The sequence below is a fragment of the Haemaphysalis longicornis genome, unplaced genomic scaffold (assembly GCF_048455015.1).
Source record: "Haemaphysalis longicornis isolate Haplotype H1 unplaced genomic scaffold, Haemaphysalis longicornis Haplotype H1 scaffold_10, whole genome shotgun sequence".
In the NCBI taxonomy this organism is placed as follows: Eukaryota; Metazoa; Arthropoda; class Arachnida; order Ixodida; family Ixodidae; genus Haemaphysalis; species Haemaphysalis longicornis.
The window spans coordinates 61,869,450-61,895,252 of record NW_027526204.1 but is presented as its reverse complement, the minus strand read 5'-3'; the positions used below and the strand labels follow the sequence as shown (position 1 = coordinate 61,895,252).

Genomic DNA, 25,803 nt, shown 5'->3' with positions numbered 1-25,803 from the left:
AGTGGCCCGGATGCGCAAGGACAACGACCTTCTGCGCCGGGAAAACGCGCAGGCTTTTGACAGCCTCCGTCAGGAGAGGGAGGGAGACCGCGCCAATTATGTCAAGTTGGTCACTTCCCTGCGTGCAGAGGTTTGCTCCTTGCGAGCCGAATTGCTTTGCCACCCCGCTGCCTTGCAGGATGGAGTGCGCGGCAGCTCGGGGAAGCCTTCTTTCGCCCAAGCTGTCAACAAGGAAGTGCCATCCTCGTCGGCTACGTCGGCTCCGCTGCGGTCGGTGTCTCCGGCGTCTCCTACACTGCCTCCAACTCCGTCCACCCCTTCCCGCCTCAGCAGGGAAGACGCGGTACTGTACCGGCAGCTCCAGACGAACTCGGTGCTGACGCCGATGATGGCGCGGCACGTGTGCCCGGAAGTGTACGAGTCGGTGTTGTGCAGTGTGTGCAACGTGTTATGTGCGACTTTGGCCCACCTACTGTGGGACTGTGAACTCAACCCGGTGGAGGCGAGTGCCTCGAAGGACTTGCCCGCTCGAACCACTAGTGCCATGAACACTTATGACCCCGACGTGCAAGCACAAGAGATCCAGCGGCTCAAGGCCGCCCTTGCTCAGCAGAGGCGCAGGGAGGTCCCGGCGCGCGCTTTTGGGGTTTCCACCCCGAGAGCCCACGGGAACTGACCGCGCGGAAGCCAGCGGGCCCTTGCTTTGAGGACGACCTAAGTCGCGGGGGGAGGAAGGCCCTGCACGGCCCTTACCTCTCCTCGTTCGCAGGACACCAATAAAGTCTTTCTCTCTCTCTCTCTCTCTCTCCACCCCTTCTCCAGTGCTTTCCGTGCCTGTGCCTGGCTGTCCCCCTCCCATTATTGAGAAGAAGCGCCGAAGCCGGGCATGTGTCAGTGCATCGAACACATCTGGACTTGTCGTCGTTTCGCATCTGAAGCGGCCCAAAGCTATGTTTGTCTCAAAGCTTTCTCCGACCACCACCTCTGCTAGCCTCAATGCCCATCTGTCAACATTAGGTGTCCCGCCCTTGAGCTGCCGACGACTGAAGACTAAGTTTGACACGTACGCATCCTTTTATATATCCGTCAGTGAAGAGTTTTTCGAGCGCTTGAATGATCCCGCTGTTTGGCCGAAAGACTGCCTCTTTAAGGAGTTTCGAGGCATGTTTCGCGAAGGCATGCTTCACATCTCTGAGCGAATCACATAAGACAAACAATGATGACTATAATAACACCGTTAGGCGGGCTAGTTGGTACTCAGAATTCATGCTGAATTTTTGCGCAGCGTAAGACAAGGACAGATACAACAAGCGACACGAAGACCAGCGCAGACTAACAACTGAAATTTATTTCTTAAACAACACATATATATACACTATCTAACAACCCTTGATCACCGCGCATGAGCAGGTTGGTACACTCTCCATCAAAATGCAAAGCATGATAACTGTACAATCAAACTGACTTGATATGGCGAACTGCCGCCTCGCAACAATATTATACTATCTTGTATTGGTCAGCAACTGTATTTCTTTTTCTGACAAAGCGACTGAAGGGTGGCTCACGCATGCTCCCTTGATCGCAGCCCTTGATCGCGGTGATCAAGGGTTGTTAGATAGTGTATATATATGTGTTGTTTAAGAAATAAATTTCAGTTGTTAGTCTGCGCTGGTCTTCGTGTCCCTTGTTGTATCTGTCCTTGTCTTACGCTGCGCAAAAATTCAGCATGAACAATGATGACTAGTTTAGATATGTTTTATCAGAATGTGCGATGTCTTCGTACGAAGGCAACTGAATTTTTTGCTAGTGTTCTCGCTTCGTGTTTTCCGTTAATAGCTATCTCCGAAACTTGGTTGTGCCCGGATATCCTGTCCAGTGATTATTTCCCTCAGAATTACCATGTATATCGTAATGATCGTGCCTTAATGGGTTGCAAACAAAAAGGGGGCGGCATGCTTCTTGCTGTTGACAAATCTCTCCCGTGTGTGCTACGTAGCGATATTGATAACGCAGATGAGTCTTTATGGGTCGAAATTCATTTCTCTAAAACTGAACTTCTAACTGGTGTATTTTACATTCCTCCTGATGTAGCTCCTGACGCGTTCAATAAGTTAATCCCTCCCATGAACAGGTGCTTACTACTCATTGCAACCGCAAGGTCCGCCTCCTTGGAGACTTTAACGCTCCTGGCGTTCAGTGGAGCCATCTAAACTGTTCCCACCATAACCACCACATTGAACAGAAGGGTAATAGATTACCAGATTTTTCGTCTTTCACTTCCATAGCACAGCGTAATCACATAGAAAACTGCAGTGGAAACATTCTGGACCTGTGTTTTTCGAATTTTGATTCGAATCAGTGAGGACGACGTTCAGTGTCAGTGAGGACGACGTTTGAAAAGCCCCGAAGCGCCTCAAACCGTCATTTTCCTGTGGCCCTGACGGCATTGCCCCTGCAATATTAAATACCTACGGGGAGCTTCTGATTCCTATACTAACCGCTATATTTAATAATTCAATTCAATCTGCTACTTTTCTGCTACTTTTCCAGCAGCCTGGAAGTTAGCACGCTTGGTCCCTGTCTTTAAAACTGGTGCCAAAGATAGTGCTAGAAACTATCAGCTTATTTCGTTTCTGTGTGCGGCGTCTAAGCTTTTTGAGACTGTGTTGCATGATGTTTTAACTTCCAGTGTTAAGGGCATACTAATTTCCGAACAGCATGGGTTTATGTCCGGACGTTCCACAACCACTAACCTCATTTCTTTCATGCAGCGAGCATCCGAAGCGGTTCATCATAAGAGGCAGCTCGATACTGTGTACTTTGACTTGAGCAAGGCTTTTGATGTGGTCAGTCACCCATTGTTAATTTCTAAACTTTCACTCCTGAACATAGATAATTTGATTCTTGACCTCCTAATTAGTTACTTGCGTGGGTGGACCTGCTACGTAAATGTTAACGGCCAGTAATCCTATCGTTACTGCATTTCAAGTGGTGCCACAGGGGTCTGTTCTAGACCCTCTTTTGTTTTCTTTATTTGTCAATGATGTTTCCACTGCTATAAGGCAATTCTTCTTTTTTACTTTATGCTGATGACATTAAGATTTTTAGGGAAGTTTCGTCTCTTAGCGACTGCCGCTTGGGCATAATCTGCCGGATGTCTAGAGAATTCCGTAGTGCAAAGTCCTTCCTGAAACTGTACTCCACTGTCTGTCGTCCCGTGCTGGAATATACCTCGGTTGTCTGGAATGGCACATGCAAATCTAACAGCGGGGCCATTTATAAAGTGCAGAATAAGCTGCTGTCCATACTTAGACACTGCTTCCCTCGCGAGTATCACCGTCTTGACTCCGGACTACGGTACTTGCAAGTGCTGCCTGATCTAAAGGCTAGGCGCGATACAGCTGACCTCTTATTTCTTTTTAAGCTCATACATGGACAAATTAGCAGTGCGGAACTTCTTTCTGAGCTCCAGCTAACAGTGCCTCTTAAAACCACAAGAAAATGTCATCCTTTTCGTACTCTCAGCTCCTGTAACCGACATTGCCCCCTGTTCAGGCTGCAGAGCACGTGTAACTTCTACTCTGCAGCCGTAGATATTTTTAACAGCTCCCTCAATCAGTTCAGTTCAGACACTTGCAGAATTTCCACTCGCTAATATGCTCCCTCTTATTCTCTTACATGGAACTATATGGAATGTTTCTTTGCTCCGTCATACTGAATGGATCTTGTTCTGGCTATAGTAACTTCTTTTTACCTGCTTGCCTTACTATATGGAGAGTATGCTGTTTATATGACTTTTTTGTTGTTTACCATTTTATGGATTGCTGTTATAACGTTACACGATTATCTGTAGTGTGCAGATGTTCTGTTTCATCTTATACGATGTAATTACGGATTCTGTTGTACCCTGTCAGTTTTGTTTGTGTTCATTGCATGTAGTGAATACGCTATCTATGTTTTGTAGTGGTTTGCGCGGTATACTTTCTAATATACATTGTGAAAGTTATTTTTTTTTACTCTTTTATCTTATACGTTGTCACAGTGTTCTTTCCTTTCACTTTTTTTCCTTTTTTTTCCTTGTATCCCTCTGTGTGCAAGCACCAAGGCCTCACGGCTGTTCCTGGGCACAATAAATATACATGATTGATTGATTATTATTATTATCATTATTATTATTATTATTATTATTATCTGGGCAACTGTTGGCCCACTTGTCGAATGTGCAAGTCACGCCATTGTCGTGCAAACGCCTTAAAACCAAGTATGACTCGTATTCTTCTTTTTGCGTAACTGTTGACGCAGAGTGTTTCAGGCGCCTCTGCGACCCGTCTATGTGGCCAAAGGGCTACCTCTTCAAGCCGTTCCAAGGCAAGTTCCACCCTGGCATGGTGCACAGCTGTGAAACTACTGAGAAGGACCAGTAAGAACGACACTCTCGACATCCATTATCAAAACGCTCGGGGTCTACATACTAAGTCCTCCGAATTTCTTACAAATGTTGTGTGCCCAAAATTTTGTACTATTGTTATTACTGAAACTTGGCTTTGCAATGATATCTCTGTCATGTGTCAGGGCATCCCCTGAGAGGGGGATGCATCAAAACTCCCGAAAGAAAGGAAAGAAAAGAACAAAGGAACGGCCATTTGAAGTGCGCGCCAATCAGCAAGCGCCAGCGCCGACGCACCGAGGAATCATGGGCAAAGGTGGCAGCGCACTGGTCGGCCAATCAGGGAAGGCCGCGCATGGGACAAGTTGCGTATTGACCATACAAGGACATAGAAGAGGCGAAGAGCCAATGAGAGTGCGCCACGGGAGAGCCCAGGGGGTATAAAAGCGGGGCGCACAAAGAGAAAGGGGAGGCAAGACAACAGGAGGCAGACAACCAGGAGGCGGCCGGAGCGCGTGAGCTTCACGGAACGAGCCAGGGGGACGCGGCCAGGCCATCGACCACGCCATCCGAGCCTGGGCGGGAGCGGGCCGACTTCGCATCGGCACGGTCATCCTAGGTGCACCACGAACCTGTGTCTTCGTGGCCCCAGCGGCATCAGTCGGGCACCAGCGGCCAACGTCCACGCTCCGTCGACGCTCGTCTCGACAGCCCCGAAAGGCTAGGTTCGGGCCGAGCCTACCTGGAACCTCCAGCGGCAGCGGCTACAAGGGGGGAGCCACCGAGGAAGCATGTCACCGAAGGGATGACCGCGTGCGTCGAACGCCGGCATCAAGGACCCCCAGCGAGAGCGGCTACCAGGGGGTAGCCACAGAGGAAAGCAGTGAGGACGCGCGGAGCCCACGCCGTCCAAGGATTGACCGCGCGCATCGAACGCCGGCACCAAAGCGAGACGAGGACGGCTACCACCAAGTCGCGGCCACGCAACGGGTGCGGCACGTCAGCACTGACGACAGCGGGGTAGGCCAGTCCAGTAGGGACGCAGTTGTAAGGGACACAACTAGGGAGTTGTCATACGAGAGAAATGACCTAGAACTTGATTAAGGAGTGTATTTGAACTGATAGTGTAGGACTTTATGGTAGAGACTTTTGGGTTTTGAGTTGAATTGTATATTGAGCTGTTAAGTTATGGGTTTGTATTTGAGTTGCGTTTTGGGATTGTTAGAGGTTTGAGTGTGTATCATTTGAGTACGTGAGTGCCTCCGAAAAGAAGATTAGACTCTTTCAGAATGAAGAAAGACCGCGCGAAGGGGATTCGTGCGTTATTGCTGACATTACAGCACTGAACTTGCTGGTGAGCGGTGCGGTTTGCCCGACTTGTCGGCGATCTGAAGTTCGAGTTCGCGAACCGGCTGAGAAGCGTAAAGGTAAAGCTCCGATGTGAGCGTAAAGCTCCGATGTGAAAACACTGCGTGCTCAGAAAGTGTTCTCTCCGTGTCCTACACGTCACGGCGAGCTGTGTCAGACGGAAATGCCAGCACAAGCGCAGAGAACAGGCCGAGCGCAAGCAGAGCGTACGACGGCGGGAGCTCACGTGAGTCTTTCGCCATAAATGTGAAAGCTGTTGTGGCAGCACGCTCTGTGGGAATGGGCTATGACCAGCTCGTCCGCTTTTCCTCTATAGCTGGGCTGCCGAAGCCCATGCATCATAAGTCATTTGCTGCGATCAGTCGGAAGGTGCACGGCGCAGCAACGAGTGCCGTCTCAAAAAATCTTGAGACGTCTAGGCAGCTCACGAGAAGTGAAGTCTGGGAGGACAACGTTGCGGTGATGTACGATGGTACGTGACAGAAACGGGGCCACAAGAGCCACAGTGGTATTGGCACGGTTGTGTCCCTTTACACTGGACTTCGCTTGGACTTTGAAGTCCTGTCAAACTACTGTCTAGCCTGCAGTCGGCACAAGGTCCTTCCAGATGAGGAAGAGGAAGTTTGGCAAGCTTTCCATGCTCCTGTATGCGAGAGAAATGTTGACTGCTCGGCGCATGCAATGGAAGCAGAAGCAGCATTGCGGATATGGCATAGGAGCCAGGAACATGCTACGCCATTGCTCTTTGGAGTGTTCCTCAGTGATGGTGACTCGAAAGCCTATAATACAGTTGTAGATGCCGATGTGTACGATGGTGCTGTTCAGATACAGAAGGAAGATTGTACCAATCATGTGGCAAAGCGCCTTGGCACCAACATGAAGGAGCCGCTGCCTAGAGGTGAAAAACTGAAGGATCCTGTGATCCAGAAGTTACAAACCTATTACCAAGTTGCCATCACAAGCAACAGGGGCAGCGTTCAAAGCATGCACTAGGCCATTTGGGCTTCCTATTTTCATTCTTGTTCTTCCGATGGTACGAGCAGTAACAAGTACTGCCCAGCAGGCGCAACATCCTGGTGCAAGCACAGGCGTGCCGAAGCCTTGGGTGAACCGGCACCTGCCCACACACCACTGCTCACCAAGGCACAGGGGAAGGCAGCCCTGCCTATTTACAAGAGGTTGACTGACAAGGAGATGCTCACACGCTGTGTTTGGGGCAAAACACAAAACGCAGCAGAGTCATTGAACAGTAAGATATGGCTCCTCTGCCCGAAGACACGATTTGCCTCCCGGTTTGTTGTGGAGATGGCCGCTGCCTTGGCAGTTTTGTGGTTCAATCAAGGGCACTCCAGCTTTGAACGTGTCCTGGAGGAGCTGGGCGTGCTTCCAACTAAAGATCTTGGTTGTGCTTGGCGCATCGCAAGACAACACACGGCAGAAAAAAATGTCTACCAAACAGACTGCGGAAGCGAGGTCACATCGGCGTACGCTAAAGAAGTAGACTCGAGACGCGGAGTCTGCTCGGAAGAGCTGTGAGGGACAAACCTATGGTGCAGGCTGCTTCTAGTGGCAGTGGCTGCTGGGTGGACATTTGTTCGCATTTATGTGCAAGTTTTATCACAGCTTGGGCACTGCTTTGTAAATAAACTTTCAATTTTACTTTCAAATGCGTTTTTCTCAGAACGTAATTTTTAGCAACTTTTTGAGTTTGCCTCCCTTGTTTTTGGCACTTCTGATGCTCGTATCTGAATGAAATTTTGCCCACATTCCCTAAAGCATGAGGAGTGCCGTTATGTATATGAAACTTTGATACCACTTTTTTTATTACAAAAAAATATAGTTAACTCATACTGACTTTCTTACAATTTAGACTTCCTAGATTTAAATTTTTTACCTGTTTTATCATGCTTTATATGTACATTGAAGTTATTTTTCGGCATTCTATTGTGTATGAGCCATCAATGAGCTAAATGCACGGAAGTTTAGTTGGAGAAAAAGTGGGGGAAAAAATGTTTATATTTTACGCATTCTCATGATGCAACATAAGAACTATGCAACTCACAAAAAAAGTAATTACATATTTTAAATCTGCACAAAAAACTATGTTGGCAGCTTGAATTTCATTCTTCTACCATGAATATTAAAAAAAAGTGTCTTCGAGTAGCATCTCCCCTTACGGCCCACGTCATTATATTGCAGGTCTCACATTCACCATACTCCACACGTTGAAATAAAGCAAGTAATCACATGAAACTATGGCTATTTAATGCAATGCCTGCACAAGGTGCCCGTGCGTGCCGAATTCGTCCCGTATCACGGAAACAGATTTGCACCACGCGGTCTGCGGATTTTCTCCAAGTTTACAACTTCACCTGGCGCAAATACAATCATAACAACGCCAATATCATGAGAGACCCTAAAGGGGCCATATGAAGACAAAATACAGCCTCGTTCGATTTGGTAGAACTAGCTTTGGTAACTCACACACTCCCTTCCAGTCACAGACGTTTTTCAACCCAAGCAATGCTACAAATATCAATAACTCATATTTAGCGCTGCAGTGACGTAATATGGGCAGGAGTGATGTATATAAGCCAGCACTAAAAAGTAGTTATGAGTGTGTTAACTTTGCGTCAGAATTCAAATGATAGGATCAGTGGAGGCCACTCTACAACCGCGTAATCATGTTCCTTGGCAGTGGCTTAGGTCGTTGGGCGCCAATCGTACGAACGAGATCTTGTGATGTCACAGAGAAATCGTGGGAAAGTGGGTGGGGATTCGCCACGGCTTTTTATGTTCTATTTAATGTCTCTACTATTCATTTGAACTTGGCGATAAAAGTGCTATCATTGTTATCAGGACAATGCAGTCTTTTTAATGAACAAAACATGTAAACTACCGCGCTTTTTTTTCATTGGGGAGGGGAGAGGGGGGGGTGGCTTGACAACCTTAGCCCCCCCCCCCCCGAAAAAAAATCCTGGCTACGCGCCTGCCTTACCTGCTTTACGACGTATGCATCCAAAGCAGTCACAGACCGAGGCCAGATTGACGCAGTCGACTGTGATCTAGTAAGTAAGGCTTTTGATCTTGTTACTCATCCACTGTTGCTCAAAAAACTGTTGCTCTGTGGCGTCAATGCTCCGCTAGTTGCCTTACTAGGCAGCTATCTTCTTAACAGACGCTGTTATGTCAGTGTAAATGGCCAAAGATCAGTTGACTACATTCCTACCAGTGGCATACCTCAGGGGTCCGTGTTGGGCCCTCTTCTGTTCTCTCTTTCAATTAACGACGTATCTACCTCTATTAACAGCTCGTTTTTCCTTTTGTATGCTGACGATATAAAGGTTTACAAAATAATTAATTGCCCAGAGGACTGCCTCACCCGTCAACATGACATCTCATCTTTCGCGCGCTGGTGTGCTAAGCAGGGATTAATTCTTAACTCTAATAAAACCAAAGTTATCACCTACGGCCGGAAAACACATCCTTTCCAATTCTCTTACACACTTAATAATGCTCGTCTGTCAAAAGTTTCCGAGGTTAGAGACCTTGGAGTGCTGTTCGACAGTTCCCTCAGTTTCACTCCCCATATACGACAGATGGTCGGGCGGGCCCTCCGCTCTCTGGGTGCGGTAAGCAGGTTTACAGATTTCACTTCTCCTGTTCCTTTTTAAAGCTTTACTCATCAGTTTGCCTCCCCCAATTAGAATACTCATTTGTCGTTTGGAATGGAACCTGCCAGTCTAACCACCGGTATCTTGAATGAGCGCAGAAAAAATTCCTGTCAATATATAAACACCGGCTAGGACGCAGTTCTGTTTCGTCCTCTAGTCGACATCAGCTACCTAAGCTTATTCCCTTGAGTTCTAGGCGTGATCGAGCTGATCTGCTTTTTCTGCGGAGTCATTTCCTGCCCAGAACTTCTGTCCCAGCTTATGCTCCGAGTTCCCCAGAAGTGCACGCGATCGCGCTATCCATTCCATACTGCAGGTGCAACTAATAGTCGTCACTCACCTCTCCACCGACTGCAAACCCTGTACAACTTTCTTGGGGACAAATTGGATGGTTTTAGTGGCTCCCTGGCCCAGTTTCGTGCAGGGCTTATTTGTGCTGTTTGTAGCTAACAGTATATGTCTTACTTCGTTCACATAATCTTGCTATGCCACCTTTCTGTTTGCTCGTTACTGCATTTTATTCAACTGCTCGTTTGTATAGCTTTTATCCTTACCTCACTATCTTCTAATTGGCTGTATGTTTCACTTAACTAGTACATTATTTGTGGCTAACTCTTCCGTTCATAGAGTGTGCTATCATTGTTATTACCATTCTTTGTGCTCCTATTAGTGTAGCGTACTTTTAGTGATACGTGTTGTATGTATCGTGTCATTCTGTTTGTTTTTATGTTTGTTAGTGTACCAGCACTAAGACATCACCGTCGTTCCTGGGCACTGACAATAAATTCATTGATTGATGAGCACGGACGTGTGTGTACTGTGCTGCTCTGTTTTTTACAGAAAGCAGAAGTTTTTTCAATGTGCATCATGCAAAAAACGTGCTCACATCAAGTGTATTCAGCAACCGGATGAGGAGCTACAATCTTTGAAGATCGGTGAGCAAACTTTCCAGTGTAGTCTGTGTTCGTGTTCGGCGTAGGATGCCGCGGGTAGGCCTAGCATCAACTCCGGTGAAGAGAGCCAACGATTGCCTCCCTCGACGCAACCACTCCTTACACAGAAAAGCACCCCCTGTTTGGGTGACCTTGAAGACTCGGCCGTTCTCCAACGCATGCTCCTCAGCGCCCTCGAGGGGATTTCTTTCCTGACGGACGAGGTGGCGAAGCTGCGAGAGGGGAACGAGCGCCTGTGCTGGGACAACGCCCGTGCTTTCGCCCAGCAGGCAGACGCAGTTGCTTCGCTGCGGGCGGAGGTTCACAGCTTGCGCGGGGAGCTGCCGCGACGGGCCGGTTCCTTTCTTCCCGTGCCACCCTATTGACGCCCACGTTCAATAGGACGGCGGCGGCAGCTTTTCTATGGCGTGAGCCCTCGTCAACGTTTACCGGTGCTGTGGCGAATACGAACGGGACGGGACGGTGGCGGACACAGCGCCCGAACAGCCAATGCCAGGGTCGACAACTTTTTCGCCTTCTCCCCTACCAGGTCCCCCATCCGGTGCGACTTCTCGCACTGACTCAGTGAAGTCCAACAAAAAGAACGGGAGTGTGGCGTGTGTAGGCGCAGCAGACACAACTCGAATCTCCGTTGTGCAGCGACCGAAGCACCCGAGGCGCATCTTCGTTTCGAAAATCTCCCTGCACCACCTCTGCGCAACTGACCGTGCACTTATCGTCCGTGGACGTCACACCTTTATCGTGCCAGCAGCTGAAGACAAAGTACGACTCCTATTCCTCCTTCTGTGTGACTGTAAGAGAGGACTCTTTTCAGCATCTGGCAGATCCCTCCTTGCGGCCTAAGGATTGTCTTTTTAAACCGTTCCGAGGAAAGGTGCTTCCGGAAATAATACTTACTACCGATGTCGCATATGATGACAAAAAGAAATAGAATAGACATCTATTATCAGAATGCTCGCGGTCTTCGCACCAAAGCGTCTGAATTCTTCTCAAATTTAGTCTCTTCAAGTATTCAGGTTATTGTTATTTCCGAAACGTGGCTCTGCGGTGATATTAGCTCTTCGGATTATTTTCCACCAAACTACCAAGTCTTTCGTAAAGATAGGGATTTTGGTGCGGTTAAGCAAAAGGGAGGGAGGGGGATGTTAGTTGCGGTTGACAGTGCTTTTCAATGTGTGCGGCGTCATGAACTGGAGGGCGACCACGAGTCTGTCTGGCTAGATATATACGACTAAATGAAGGTGAGATGCTTTTACTGGGGGAATTTTATATTCCTCCTGATATTGCTCCTTCATCGTTCAATCAGGTTCTTACATCTAAAGAACAAGTATTCGCATCTCACCAAAACCATCGCCATGTTATTATGGGTGATTTCAATACACCTGGTGTGCAATGGGATAGCCTTACTCTTCAACACTACAACTATTACGTGCAACAGAAATCCAGCATGCTATTAGACTTCGTAGCCTTCACATCCATGATGCAACTAAACAATATCAAAAATAGCTCCGAAAACATCTTAGACCTCTGATTTTCAAACATTCAGAATGCATGAGTATCGAAGTCTGGTATTTTTCTCGTTAAACCCGACAAGTTTCATCCTCAGTTTTTAGTTTCTACTCCAATCTCTTTTCAACGCCATAGTGTCTCGTTGAAGAATAACGAATTATCTTGCTACTGTTATGCCCGTGGGGACTACATTGGATTGTATGACTTCTTTTGTACTATTGATTGGTCTGCAATTCAAGATCTTCCTGATTGCGATGCGCAGGTTGAGCGATTCACTGAAGTTGTCAAAAGCGGTACGGACAAGTTTATCCCCAAGTTCAAGGCAGCCGCTCAAAGTATCCCTATTGGTTCTCCACAGAACTTCGTACCGCGCTTAAATTTTGAAGGACCGCACCCACAGAAAGTCAAAGAGCACTGGACTTGATAAATGGAAGGAGGACTTTCGCTCTAACCAAAAATTATGTAAAAGTCTATATGAGCGTGACAACCGCTCCTATCTAGATTCCGTGGAGAGCAGCATGAATTCCCAGCCTGCAAAATTTTGGAATTATATCCGGTCTCGTCAAAACAACTCATGTGATCGCATCAGCCTGGTTAATTCCTCTGGGGAACAGGTGCATGACGTCGCCAACTATTTTGCGCAGCAATTTAGCGCTACATATGGCCAGCGCGATGAGACTGTAATGAACCTTTTGTTAAACCATGTACAAGGCCCAAGCCTTATACTATTAGACGAAAACCCGCCGCGGTGGCTCAGTGGCTAAGGCGTTGCGATGCTGAGCACGAGGTCGCGGGTTCGATTCCCGGCCGCGGTGGCCGCTTTTCTGATGGAGGCGAAAAGCAAAAACGCCCGTGTGTACGAGATTTCGGCGCACGATAAAGATCCCCAGGTGGTCAAAATTAATCCGGAGCCCTCTACTACGGCGCGCCTCATCGCCTGCGTTGCGTCGGCGCGTTAAGCCCTACTATCAAATCAAATACTATTAGACGAAAAGCTGGTTCTTGAGCCTAAAGCGCATGAAACCATCTTTGTCCTGTGGCCCTGACAGAATCCCTCCAGCCATGGCAGTATTTTTGTACCTGTTCTAACTTATATATTCAATAATTGTCTAAAAACAAACATCTTCCCTCGCACGTGGAAAATCTCTCGAGTGCGTCCAATTATCAGCACCCGAGGAGACAGGCCTGACGTCTGACGCAACAAATTATAGGGCTGTTTCTCTCCTTTGTGCCTGCTCCAAGCTGTTTGAGACAGCGCTTCACAAAGTCTTATCAAGTTCTGTACAAAACATCCTTATACCTAACCATCATGGTTCTATATCGGGAAAGTCGACAACAACAAACCTCGCCTGCTTCATGGAGCAGGCCTCCGCAGCAGTTTCAGAGAGGGGCCAGTTGGACGTTGTATACTGCGACCTGAGCAAGGCATTCGATGTTGTCTGCCACTCGTTGTTACTTAATAAGCTTTTACTGTCTGGCATTGATGCACCACTCGTGGCATTGTTGTGGAGTTATCTACACAACCGGTTTTGTTATTTTGTTATATGAGTGTTCACGGCAAGAAGTCCGCTATGTACAGGACAACAAGTGGTGTGCCCCAAGGCTCTGTGTTGGGCTCTCTGTTGTTTTCTATTTTTATAAATGATGTGTCAGCTGCAATCAAGAAGTCTTCGTTCCTAATCTATGCTGACGACATCAAAATATACAAACGTATTGAGTCTGCTGAGGACTGTGTTTCCCTAAACAAAGATGTGTCCTCGTTCTCTAAATGGTGTTCAGAGAATAGATTAAATCTTAATCCAAAGAAAACAAAGGTCATCTCTTATAGCCGAAAAACAAACATAATTTACTTTCCTTACACCATTGACGGCGGCCCCCTGTCTAGAGTTGATGGTGTCAGAGACCATGGAGTGCTCTTTGACAGCGCCGTAACTTTCTCGCCTGCATGTCGATCAACTTACTCGGCGGGCTCTTCGCTCTCTTGGTGCTGTATGCAGATTTTCACGGGACTTTCAGTCCCCTAATTCATTCCTGAAACTATTCAAAACACTTTGTATTCCTCAACTAGAATATGCCTCTGTCGTGTGGAATGGAACCTGTCATTCTAACAGCAAACGTATAGAGCGTGTTCAGACCAAATTTCTATCAATATACAGGCATCGTTTTTCCTCTGGGCCTCCCGAGACTGCCTTAGCAGTATCCAGATTCCCATTATCTGTCTCTCTGAGTTGTCGGCGAACCCGCCGAGATCTTCTTTTTCTATATAAACTGCTTCATGGTATTATCACATGCCAGGAACTACTTGCACAAGTCAGCCTTCGTGTTTCGCAAAAAACAACAAGGTTTACCCCCCCTTTCCATAATGCTACAGCACTCAACACCCATTCCCCCCTCCAAAGAGTGCAGCGTCTCTATAACTGTCATTCTGGGAAACTTGATATATTTCAACGTCCCCTTCGGGAGTTTTTGACCGGGTTGTTAGCTGTGATACAATAATTACTCTTCTTTTCGGTAGTTTTTTTTTAGTTTTTTTTTATGTCGTTTTTATGTGTGCAATGTCTTCATAGTTCTTGTTTCTTGTTTGTAAGTCCTATATATTCGTGACTTTGTGGCTGTAATTGCTTCATTGATAGTCATATATTACGGTATGCTACTTGCCTTCCATCGCACCCGATTTATTGTGCCGCGAGGAGACACACTGATGTGTCTGGTACTTTCCATCTTCTGTTACTCTAATTTCATAAATCAGTTCCTGTATTTTGTTTCATACATTCATGTTTAATTGAAGCTTTGTGTTTTCGCCTATATCTGCGAATATGTTTTTATGTCTGCCTGCTTCACCCAACTGCTGTGACCATTGTTCCACATACTTTTGCCATTGATCCACCATTAGAGTTTCTTAATCGTCTAATTTTGGTTGGAATACATTTTTATTATCCTTAGGGTTTTACAGTTCTTTTTTTCTTCGCTCGTTCTTCTCGTTGACTGTTTATATTGTGAGTTTCTGCTGTATATTAGTGCCGCATTTTGTCTTCCTCAGTGCGCCAGAACCAAGGCCTCGGCTGTTCCTGGGCACTCTAATAAACATTGATTGATTGATTGATCGATTATTATTATTATTCGCGGGACACAATCCGAAGCTTGGAAAAAGGAGTTTAAGTATTTCAGAGCCCCGTGTAAAGAGCTGTATGATCGCGATCGGTCAGACTACATAGCCAAGGTAGAAATCATCGCTACGCCAACCAGAAAAGTTTCTGGCAATATGTTCGCTCTCGATCTGCTGGCAAGGTTGCCGAAATCGTTAACCTTCTAGACGACAATGAAAACCCGATTGGAGACGTTGCTAATGCCTTTGCGGATCATTTCGGCTCTGTATTTCCAAAGGGTGAAGTTAACATTTTGTCCAACTCTTCCTCTGCGTCGTCTAAATTCTACGTTCCCAGAATCAGTGAGGACGATGTTCAGAAAGCCCTGAAGCGCCTCAAACCGTCATTTTCCTGTGGCCCTGACGGCATTGCTCCTGCAATATTAAAAACCTATGGGGAGCTTCTGATTCCTATACTAACCGCTATATTTAATAATTCAATTCAATCTGCTACTTTTCCAGCAGCCTGGAAGTTAGCACGCTTGGTCCCTGTCTTCAAAACTGGTGCCAAAGATAGTGCTAGAAACTATCGGCCTATTTCGCTTCTGTGTGCGGCGTCTAAGCTTTTTGAGACTGTGTTGCACGATGTTTTAACTTCCAGTGTTAAGGGCATACTAATTTCCGAACAGCACTGGTTTATGTCCGGACGTTCCACAACCACTAACCTCGTTTCTTTCATGCAGCGAGTGTCCGAAGCGGTTCATCATAGGAGGCAGCTCGATACTGTGTACTTTGACCTGAGCAAGGCTTTTGATGCGGTCAGTCACCCATTGTTAATTTCTAAACTGTCACTCCTGAACATAGATAATTCGATTCTTGACCTCCTAATTAGTCAAGTGGTGTGCCACAGGGGTCTGTTCTAGGCCCTATTTTGTTTTCTTTATCTGTCAATGATGTTTCCGCTGCTATAAGGCATTCTTTTTTACTTTATGCTGATGACATCAATATTTTTAAGGAAGTTTCGTGTCTTAGCGACTGCGGGCATTTGCAAAGAGACGTGGATGCATTTACACTCTGGTGTAAAGAGAACAAACTGATAGTAAACGCAGCAAGTCGTACACGCAGCAAGCAAGTGTTGTCGTACACGCATAAAACAGACTGCCTGCTTTATCACTACTCAGTTCATGATGTTACTTTGCCTCGAATCTCGACGACAACTGATCTTGGCGTGCTTTTTGATAATCAGTTGACTTTTACACCGCACGTTAGATCCATCAAACAGCGAGCTCTCCGCCGCTTGGGCATAATCTGCCGGATGTCTAGAGAATTCCGTAGTGCAAAGTCCTCCCTGAAACTGTACTCCACTGTCTGTCGTCCCGTGCTGGAATAAGCCTCGGTTGCCTGGAATGGCACATGCAAATCTAACAGCGGGGCCATTGATAAAGTGCAGAATATGCTGCTGTCCATACTTACACATCGCTTCCCTCGCGAGTATCACCGTCTTGACTCTGGACCACGGTACTTGGAAGTGCTGCCTGATCTAAAGGCTAGGTGCGATACAGCTGACCTCTTATTTCTTTTTAAGCTCATACATGGAGAAATTAGCAGTGCGGAACTTCTTTCTGAGCTCCAGCTAACAGTGCCTCCTAAAACCACAAGAAAATGTCATCCTTTTCGTACTCTCAGCTCTTGTAACCGACATTGCCCGCTGTTCAGGCTGCGGAGCACGTGTCACTTCTACTCTGCAGCCGTAGACATTTTTAACAGCTCCCTCAATCAGTTCAGTTCAGACACTAGCAGAATTTTCATTCACTACTATGCTCCCTCTTATTCTCTTACATAAAACTATATAGAACATTTCTTTGCTTTGTCATACTGAATGGATCTTGTTCTGGTTATAGTAACTTCTTTTTACCTGCTTGCCTTACTACATGGATAGTATGCTGTTTATATGACTTTTTTATTGTTTACCATTTTATGGATTGTTGTTATAACGTTACACGATTATCTGTAGTGTGCAGATGTTCTGTTTCATCTTGTACGATGTAATTATGAATTCTGTTGTATCCTGTCAGTTTTGTTTGTGTTCATTGCATGTAGTGTATACTCTACGTTTTGTAGTGGTTTGTGCGGTATACTTTGTAATATACATTATAAAAGTTATTTTTTTTACTCTTTTATCTTATACGTTGTCAAAGTGTTCTTTCCTTTCCCTTTTTTCCCTTTTTTTTCACTTGTATCCATCTGTGTGCCAGCACCAAGGCCTCACGGCTGTTCCTGGGCACAATAAATATACATGATTGATTGAATATTATTATTATTGTTGTTGTTATTATTATTATTATTCTCGTTCTCTGCGCATGCGTTCTCTGTTCCTGTGTTTTCTGCGGAAAACAGAAATTTCTGCGTTGCGCCGCGTGCAACAAACGTGCTCAGGCGAAATGCATCACGTTGCCGGATGACGACCTCCAATTACTCAAGTCAGGTGCGCGGCGCTTCGTCTGCAATGCGTGCAAGACTCCCTCGTCGCCAGCCAGCCCTAACATCGGCCACGGCATTTCTTCGCAAGCGGCAGCGTCGCCGGCTCTTTTGCCCAGCCCTTCCCTCGCAGCCGCCACCACACAGCTCGTCGACCTTGCCGCTGAGCTGGTTTCCCTCCGCGCGCTTCTCTTGGACGCCTTGGAGGGAATCTCTTTCCTGACGGACCAGGTTGCTAAGCTGGGGGAGGACAACGAGCAGCTCCGCCGGGAGGGCGCAACAAAGGCCGAGGCTCACGCCGATGCCGTGAAATCGCTGCGCCAAGAGGTGCTTTCTCTGCGCGGTGATTTGGCTCGGCTGAGGGGCTCGACCTCGGCTGGCTCGACCCTGTTCTTTCAACTACACTTGAAAGAACAGGGTCAGCTCATCAAATCTGCACCGGCGCTTACGACAAAATCTCTCAATCCTTCGAATATGGAACGACAAAATGTTAAGCTCCGTCTACAGCAGCAGCTCTTCGAGCGTGTGGGCCTAAACTTCAGCTCGAGCATGTGGCCGGCACAGCAGAGTTTTTAGAACTTATAACTAAGTGGTGGAGCATTGTTAATGTAAAAACATGCAACAAGGGCATTCGACTTCGGGATGAGCTGCAGTCACCGATTGCATCAGTGACAAGTCCACAGGTTCACTTTCTGGTGAATATAGTGGAGTGGCTAGATCTGTGGCAGTCCCTAAGATTTGACACAGGTGTACTCACAAGAGAGACGCACAGTGCCCTCCGTCTCACAACGGACACCTTAGTAAAGGTTACTAAGTATTGCCTGAATGAGCTGCACTTTGATTATGTGCTTTTAGGGAAGTTTCAAACAGACTCTTTGGAAGAGAGGTTCGGCAAATACCGCCAACTCTCCGGTGCTCAGTACCACATTTCCATCAGACAAGTATACGAGTCTGAGCGAAAGCTTCATCTGCAGAACGTTCTGGAGCTCCCAGAAATGGAGGCTGCAGCAGACGCTGTGGCAGTGAATAATGCTGTACTTGATGATTTTGAGATTGAATTAACGGATCAGGACTATGACATGAAGGTGCCAAATCTCCCAGCAATCACGTACGTTGCTGGCTACTGTGCCCATGCTGCATTCAAGAAGCTTTCGTGCATGGCTTGCAAAGAAAGTTTAATGATGGATGACGACATTGAAGTTGAAGGCGGAGAATTGATCAAGTCCATGACACGTGGTGGTCTCAAGTTTCCGCAGCCTGCCATAGTAAATGCCGTTGTTACTGCGGAAATAGTTCTTGACAAACTGAGGAGCGAACAGCATGCACAACAATTTCATGCGTTACCAAAATAAAAAGGAGGCTCTCTTGGCACTCACTCATGATTTGATAAACAACAATGTTGACTTTGATATGTGTGAGAATGGGCACAGTCCACAGTTGGTAATGCATTATGTTCTAAGTGCAGCAGCAAACACGTTTTTGAATAACCTGTGTAAACGAAAAAATCAGTTGGTTGTTCAAAAGGCCGCAAGAGATAAAGAGCGAAAATTGAAGACATTGAAGAAGTGACTACTCTGCTTGTGGGTGTTGGCTTGTGGCTGTTCTTTTTTTTATGCGAGAGTTTAGAAACAGGTTTTTCATTGTATTTTCATATTTTGAATCTTTTCTTGTGTGTACTGAGAAATTGTGGCAGCCTTCGCGTATTTCATATGAGTTATTGTTGTAGCAGTTTGATAACCTTTTGCTGGCTGTTTCTTTTTCCTAAAATAAAACATGACTTGTCAAAATCGCGTGCGTGGTCCTTAAAAATTATTACGAACGTATTTTCGTACACCTGCGCATCGATACAAAAGCAGTAATAATATGCCTGAATGTTACTCGTTATACGATCAAGAAAACCAGAAGAAACATTCATTTAAACTCTGTGCAATTAAACCACGATTCTGCGATCGAGTAAAACGTTTATTGGAGCCGACTGAAAAAAAAAAAAAAAAAAGAACGTTACTAGCCCTTCCTCAGCTTCGAAAGCCTTCAGGCGCATGCGGAACTGCGTCGGAAGCCATGCGCATGCGCAAGCCGAACCTCCAGGGCCGTCGTAGTGCGGTGACGTCATGGAGCCGTGGAGAGGCCTTAAAAAATCTAGGTGGTGTTGGTAAGCCCCGGCTGGCTGATTTCCCGCCGCTGCCAACCAGGACGGTCGCGGAAACAAAACCCCCTACCCCGCGAATGCCTGGCTCTTCGCAGAATCCCGTGCTGCCTGGCTCTGCCCCTCCAAGCCCGATGCCGGTGAACTCGGCTTCTCGGCCTCTCCAGAGCTTTTCACCACCGAAGCAGCAGCAGCAACGGCCCGCAAGGCACAACCCGCGTCCGTTGGCGGTTAGCGTTTCTGGTGGGACTGTACTTGCAGCAGTCAGTAGTCCCAGGCCCCCTAAAGCTATATTTCTCACCAAGCTACGTCCTTCTACAACATCGGCGCAAGTAGCCATGCACTTGTGTTCTGTGGGTGCTGTGCCGATCATGTGCAAGCGACTGAAAACAAGGCATGACTCGTACGCTTCCTTCTACGTCGCCGTGGACGATGTGTGTTTCGAGAAACTGAGAGACCCTGCGCTTTGGCCGCGGCATTGCCTGTTTAAACCCTTCCGCGGTGAGTTGTGTGAACAAATGATCTATGTCGAGGAACACCGTTTCGATGGCGAGTAACTGCAGTTTTGATCTTTTCTACCAAAATGTCCGTGGGCTACGTACTAAATCTGTCGAATTTTTTTCTAATGTAGTTTCTTCTTGCTTTCCAGTAATAATTCTTACAGAAACGTGGCTCTGCCCGGACATTAGCTCTAATTCATTCTTTCCCCCAAACTACCAAGTCTTTCGGCATGACCGTGACCCTTCGTGCGGCAAACAACGGGGAGGTGGCGTATTGGGGTTGCCCTACACGATTCGATTACCGTATTTACCCGATTCTACCGCGCACTTTTTTTCCGAAAAAAAAAATAGGCCGAAAAATCGCATGCGCGTTAGAATCGGATGCAAAACCGAAACTGCCGAAACAGGAAATTTCGTCCCACCCATCGCCATCTCAAGATGGCGACAAAGCTTTTAGCTACGATTTTTCGGACGCAGCAAGCCTAGGCGCCTAGGCTTTTCTATCGGCTTTCACACAAATCGTCAAATGGTTTCACTTGCGCGCTTGATAACAGCAATGGCAGCAGCGGCTCCCACGCGTTCAAAACGAGCGGTCGGCTGAAGCGTGCACCTCTGATAATCTGATCTGTAGCTAAAAAAACTAAAAAAAGTCGCAATTACCCGTACTGGTTTTCATCTGAACTAAGAAAGGTCCTTGGTACAAAGAATCGAGCTCACAAACAAGCAAAAAAAACTGGTCAAGAGAGTTGGCAGAGCGAGTTTCATCAACTCAGGTTGCATTGTAAAAATCTGCTTAAGCGCGAAAGGTCCAGCTACATTGCCGCGGTTGAAGCTGATGCGCCACGCAATGCTAAAGCTTTCTGGTGTCATGTCCGTGCACAAACTTCCAAAAACAACCCAGGAGATAGTAACCTCATTGACAAGAGGGGTGACAGCATTCCTGACGTTCCTAATGCCTTTGCTCAACAATTCAGTTCAGTATTCGGCAGGAAAAGTGCAGCCTGCCCCCCTCAAGTGTTTCCGGGGTATAATAAAACCTCAGAATGTTGTTTTATATCGGAAAGTATTGTATCAAGACCTCTAAAGCGAGTTAAAGCCATCATTTTCGTGCGGCCCTGATGGCATTCCTTCGGCAGTACTGAAGACGTTTGGGGATATTCTTGTTCCTGTCTTGGCGCATATATTTCGAACGTCACTCAATACCGGTACGTTCCCCACTCGTTGGAAGATTGCGCAGGTTGTTCCTATATTTAAGTCGGTCAAAGTTGGACCCCACAAACTACCGCCCGATTTCTATTCTCTGCACTGCTTCAAAATCAAAACTCTTTGAGACTGTACTACATACACTACTCACTTTCAGCGTAAAAACTATATTATTACCTCAGCAAAACGGCTTTATCGCTGGGAGATTGACCACCGCTAATCTTGTAAATTTTATGCTGCATGCTTCCGAAGCTGTGCAGGGAAGAGGACAACTCGATGTCGTCTACTTCGATTTGAGCAAGGCTTTTGATGTCGCCTGCCATGATATATTATTTAGAAAGCTGTGTCAACTTGATTTACAACCATCCATCACATCCCTTTTATGTAATTATTCATCGGATAGGTCATGCTTCATGCATGAAAACGGGCAGTCTTCCCTCTCCTACGAGGCCACAAAAGGTGTACCTCAGGGATCTGTTCTGGGGTCACTTCTTTTTTCAATTTTTATAAACGATGTTTCCTCAGTAATTCGTGATTGTCACTTTCTCTTATATGCGGATGATGTCAAAATATTTAAGGCTGTTTCAAACACCGCAAGCTGTTCCGCTCTCCAGTGAGCGATCCCGTCTTTTTCAGATTGGTGCTCACGCAACAAACTCCTTATTAAACTAAGGTAATGACCTACACTTGAAAAACTGACAGCGTATTTGAAACACTACCACGTGTTGGGGAGGTTAAGGATCTTGGTGTTAATTTCGACAGTAAATTGAGCTTCTCCCCGCACATCCAGGAGGTCACTCGGCGGGCCCTCTGATCTCTTGGCGTTATATGTCGCCTATCAAAGGAGTTCAAGGAGCCGGACTCTTTTCTCAAGCTGTACACGACTATTTGTCGTCCGCAGCTCGAGTACGCTTCTGTGGTATGGAATAGCGTATGTAAAACACTCTGTATGCATATTGAAACTGTCCAGAAAAAGTTTATCTCTATCTTCAATCATCGCTTTGCTAGCCATAACAATTTTGGGTCATTCTCTGTACCGATGCTAGAGTGCTTAAACTCCAGACGTATTAAGGCTGATCTTTTCCTGTTCAAAATCATTCACGGCACAGTGTCTTGTGGTGAAATGCTGCAACATGTTCCACTCCATGTGCCGCAAAAATCCACCAGAAGACACGACACATTTTTTAATCCGAGCTGTCTGCGTGGCTTGTGCCCCATGTTTCGCCTCCAGTGTACGTACAATCAGTACGAATATTTAGACATGCTTCATAATTCCTCGACACAGTTCCGCAAACATGTCTGTGAGCTTGTCATGTAAGTGACTTTTTTTATGCTCAGTTCACACATAGTCACTTGAGCATGAAGTCATGACAACACAAGACTTTCTTTTTTATATATTCCCCTTATTCCATGTCTGGTTTTCTCTACATGCACATTCCTTCCATTCTCTTTTTGTTACATATAAGCTATCTTGATTCACTCCGTTTCCGTGCAACTAAACTTTGTTAACATTTATGTATATTTTTGAAATTATCTGTGTATGATGACCACTGGCATGATGTCACATGCCTTACTGCAAGGCACTGTACTTGTTTATGTGTGTATGTGTGTGTTTGTGTCTTCTGTGGGTGCATGTATATTCTGGTGTACAACAGTGTGTAATTTTTGTGCGCGCGTGTCAGTATCGCTGTCCTTTGATTGCATTACTTGTGAGGTGTGGGCATCATACATTGCCTGTTTTTTTTTTCTTCAAGCGCCAGCACAAAGGCCCTCCCGACTGTTCCTGGTCAGGTTAATAAACAATTGATTGATTGATTGATTGATTGATTGATTATTATGCGTGCATCCCGGCTGGGTGCAGCATGGCGCAGCCGGGATGTGTGCTTGCTCTGCTCCATGCTGCGCCCAGCCGGGATGCATGCTTGCTCTGCTCCTGCCCTTTTTTCGTTAAACAATAGTTCTATCGATGCGAAAGCTGTGAAAAACGTGTGCATGCGAAGTGTACGACCTGGCCGGATGACCAGCTGCAACTTTTGAAGGCTGGATCGCGCCTATTTTGCTGCAGTTTGTGCAATTCGACCCAGTCGGGCGCTAAGCCTAGACTAGTGACAAGATGGAGGCATCTCCGATGAAAACGTGTTCTCCGCAGCCCTGCGGAACAACCGGTTTTTCTTCTACTTAGTCTTGTCTTTTTTGTTTCTTTTTTTTTTGTGCACCAGCATCAGGACCTCTCAGTTGTTCCTGGGCACGTTAAATAAATGATTGATTGATGGATTGATTGATTATTATTGTGGCGTGTGTGGGTATGTCTGATTCATGTCGCATCTCTGTGGTCCAGCGTTTGAAACGTCCTAGGCACATCTTTGTGCCGAAACTGTCCCCTTGCACCACCTCAGCGCAACTGACGGAGCACCTGTCGACAGTGTACGTTGTACCCCTGGCTTGCCAGCGGCTGAAAACTAAGTATACCTCGTGCTCCTCTTTCTGTGCAACTGCCGACGAGGTCTCCTTCCAGCGTCTGGGTGATCCTTTCTTGTGGCTGAAGGGCATTCTTTTCAAACCCTTCCGTGGCAAGCTGCATGCCGACATGTTATGTCCCACCGATGTTCAAAATGACGACTAAAAGATGCGAAAGGGTGGACATCTATTATCAAAATGCGCACGGCCTTCGCACCAAAGCGACTGAATTCTTTTCAAACGCGATTTCTTCAAATTTTCCAATTGTCGTTATTTCTGAAACCTGGCTTTCTGGTGACATTAGCTCTTACAATTATTTTACAAAAAATTACCAAGTTTTCCGTAAAGATAGGGACTTTTATGGGGTGAAACACAAGGGAGGGGGGATGTTAGTTGCAATCGATAGCGCTTTTCAATCTATGTGGCGTCATGAACTTGAGGGCGACGAGTCTGTCTGGCTGGACGTTCGTCTGACTGGAGGCGAGAAGCTTTTACTAGGGGCGTTTTACATTCCACCTGATGTTCCTATATCTTCGTTTAAAAAGCTCCTTACATCTGTAGAAGAAGTTTGCTCATGACACCCGAATCACCAGCATATCATTCTGGGCGATTTCAATACACCTGGTGTACAATTGGAACATCTTATGTTCCCATTGTACAGGGTTTTATGTCAGGAAGGTCGATAACAACTAATCTCGCCTGCTTCATGGAGCAGGCCCCCGCAGCACTTTCCGAGCGAGGCCAGTTGGACGTTGTCTACTGTGACCTGAGCAAAGCATTTGATGTTGTCTGCCACGCGTTGTTACATGATAAGCTTTTGCAGTCGGGCATTGACACAGCACTCGTGGCATTGCTGGGTAGCTACCTAGGTAGGCCACAGTAGCAAATGTTTCTATAACTTGTCATTTTCTGTGAACAGTTATATCTCTTTTGTTTTGTTTCATACATTTTTGTGCAATAGATGCATCATCCTATTGCTATGGCTCTTGTACGATGCGTTTTTGCGATGTACCATAATTTACAGTCTCTGTTAGTCGTGTAATCTAGGTTGGATACGACTTTTAATTTTATTCTCTGTAGTATTTCGAGTTTTATATTGTTCTTCACTTACCCACCTTTCTGACAGCCGCTGGTGTATTTCAAGGCGGCCTTTTTTCCCCCCTCTCAGTGTGCCAGCACGAAGGCTCCGGCTGTTCCTGGGCACTTTAATAAATGTTGATTGATTATTATTGTTATTATTATTATTATTATTATTATGAAGAAAAGGAGCCCTCCCAGCGTGGGTGCATCGGAAGCTTCTCGGTTGTGGTACACCGACCACCGAGCTCCAGGGCCATCTTTGTTTCGAAACTGTCGGCTAACACCACATCTGCTCAACTGTTGGCCCACTTGTCGAATGTGCAAGTTACGCCTTTGTCGTGCAAACGCCTTAGGACCACGTAACACTCCTATTCTTCTTTTTGCGTAACTGTAAACGAGGAGAGTTTTAGGCGCCTGGGCGACCCGTCTATGTGCCAAAAGGCTGCCTCTTCAAGCCATTCCAAGGCAAGTTTCACCCTGGTATGCTGCACAGCTGTGAAATAACTGAAAATGATCAGTAAGTACGATAGTCTCGACATATACTATCAAAACACTCGATTTCTACGAACTAAGTCCTCTGAATTTATTAGAAATATCGTATGCTCTAAATTTTCTGCTATTGTCATTAGTGAAACCAGGCTTTCCGATGATATCTCGTCTTCCGACTATTTCCCTTCTAACTATCAAATCTTTAGAAGTCACAGAAAATTAACTGGACCTAAACAAAAAGGTGGCGGCGTTCTCATTGCCGTTGATCTCTCAGTGCAGTGCATGCGGCGTGCTGACCTCGAGACCCTAGACGAATCAGTCTGGAGTAGGCCTCACGTGGGGCGAGAAGCTAGTACTCATCGGTGCATTCTATATACGCCCGGATGTATTACCTTCTGAATTTAATCGAACCCTCAAATCCATAAAAAATGTCTCAAATGCACACTCCAATCATAAGCTCATTATACTTGGGGA

At 46.4% G+C, this 25,803-nt stretch overlaps 2 pseudogenes; both read left to right on the top strand.

The window, feature by feature from the left end:
- Positions 1-5,813: 5,813 nt before the first annotated feature.
- LOC144158628 (uncharacterized) lies at positions 5,814-7,986 on the top strand (annotated as a pseudogene).
- Positions 7,987-11,617: 3,631 nt separating this feature from the next.
- On the top strand, positions 11,618-19,341 carry LOC144159868 (uncharacterized; annotated as a pseudogene).
- Positions 19,342-25,803: the final 6,462 nt, after the last annotated feature.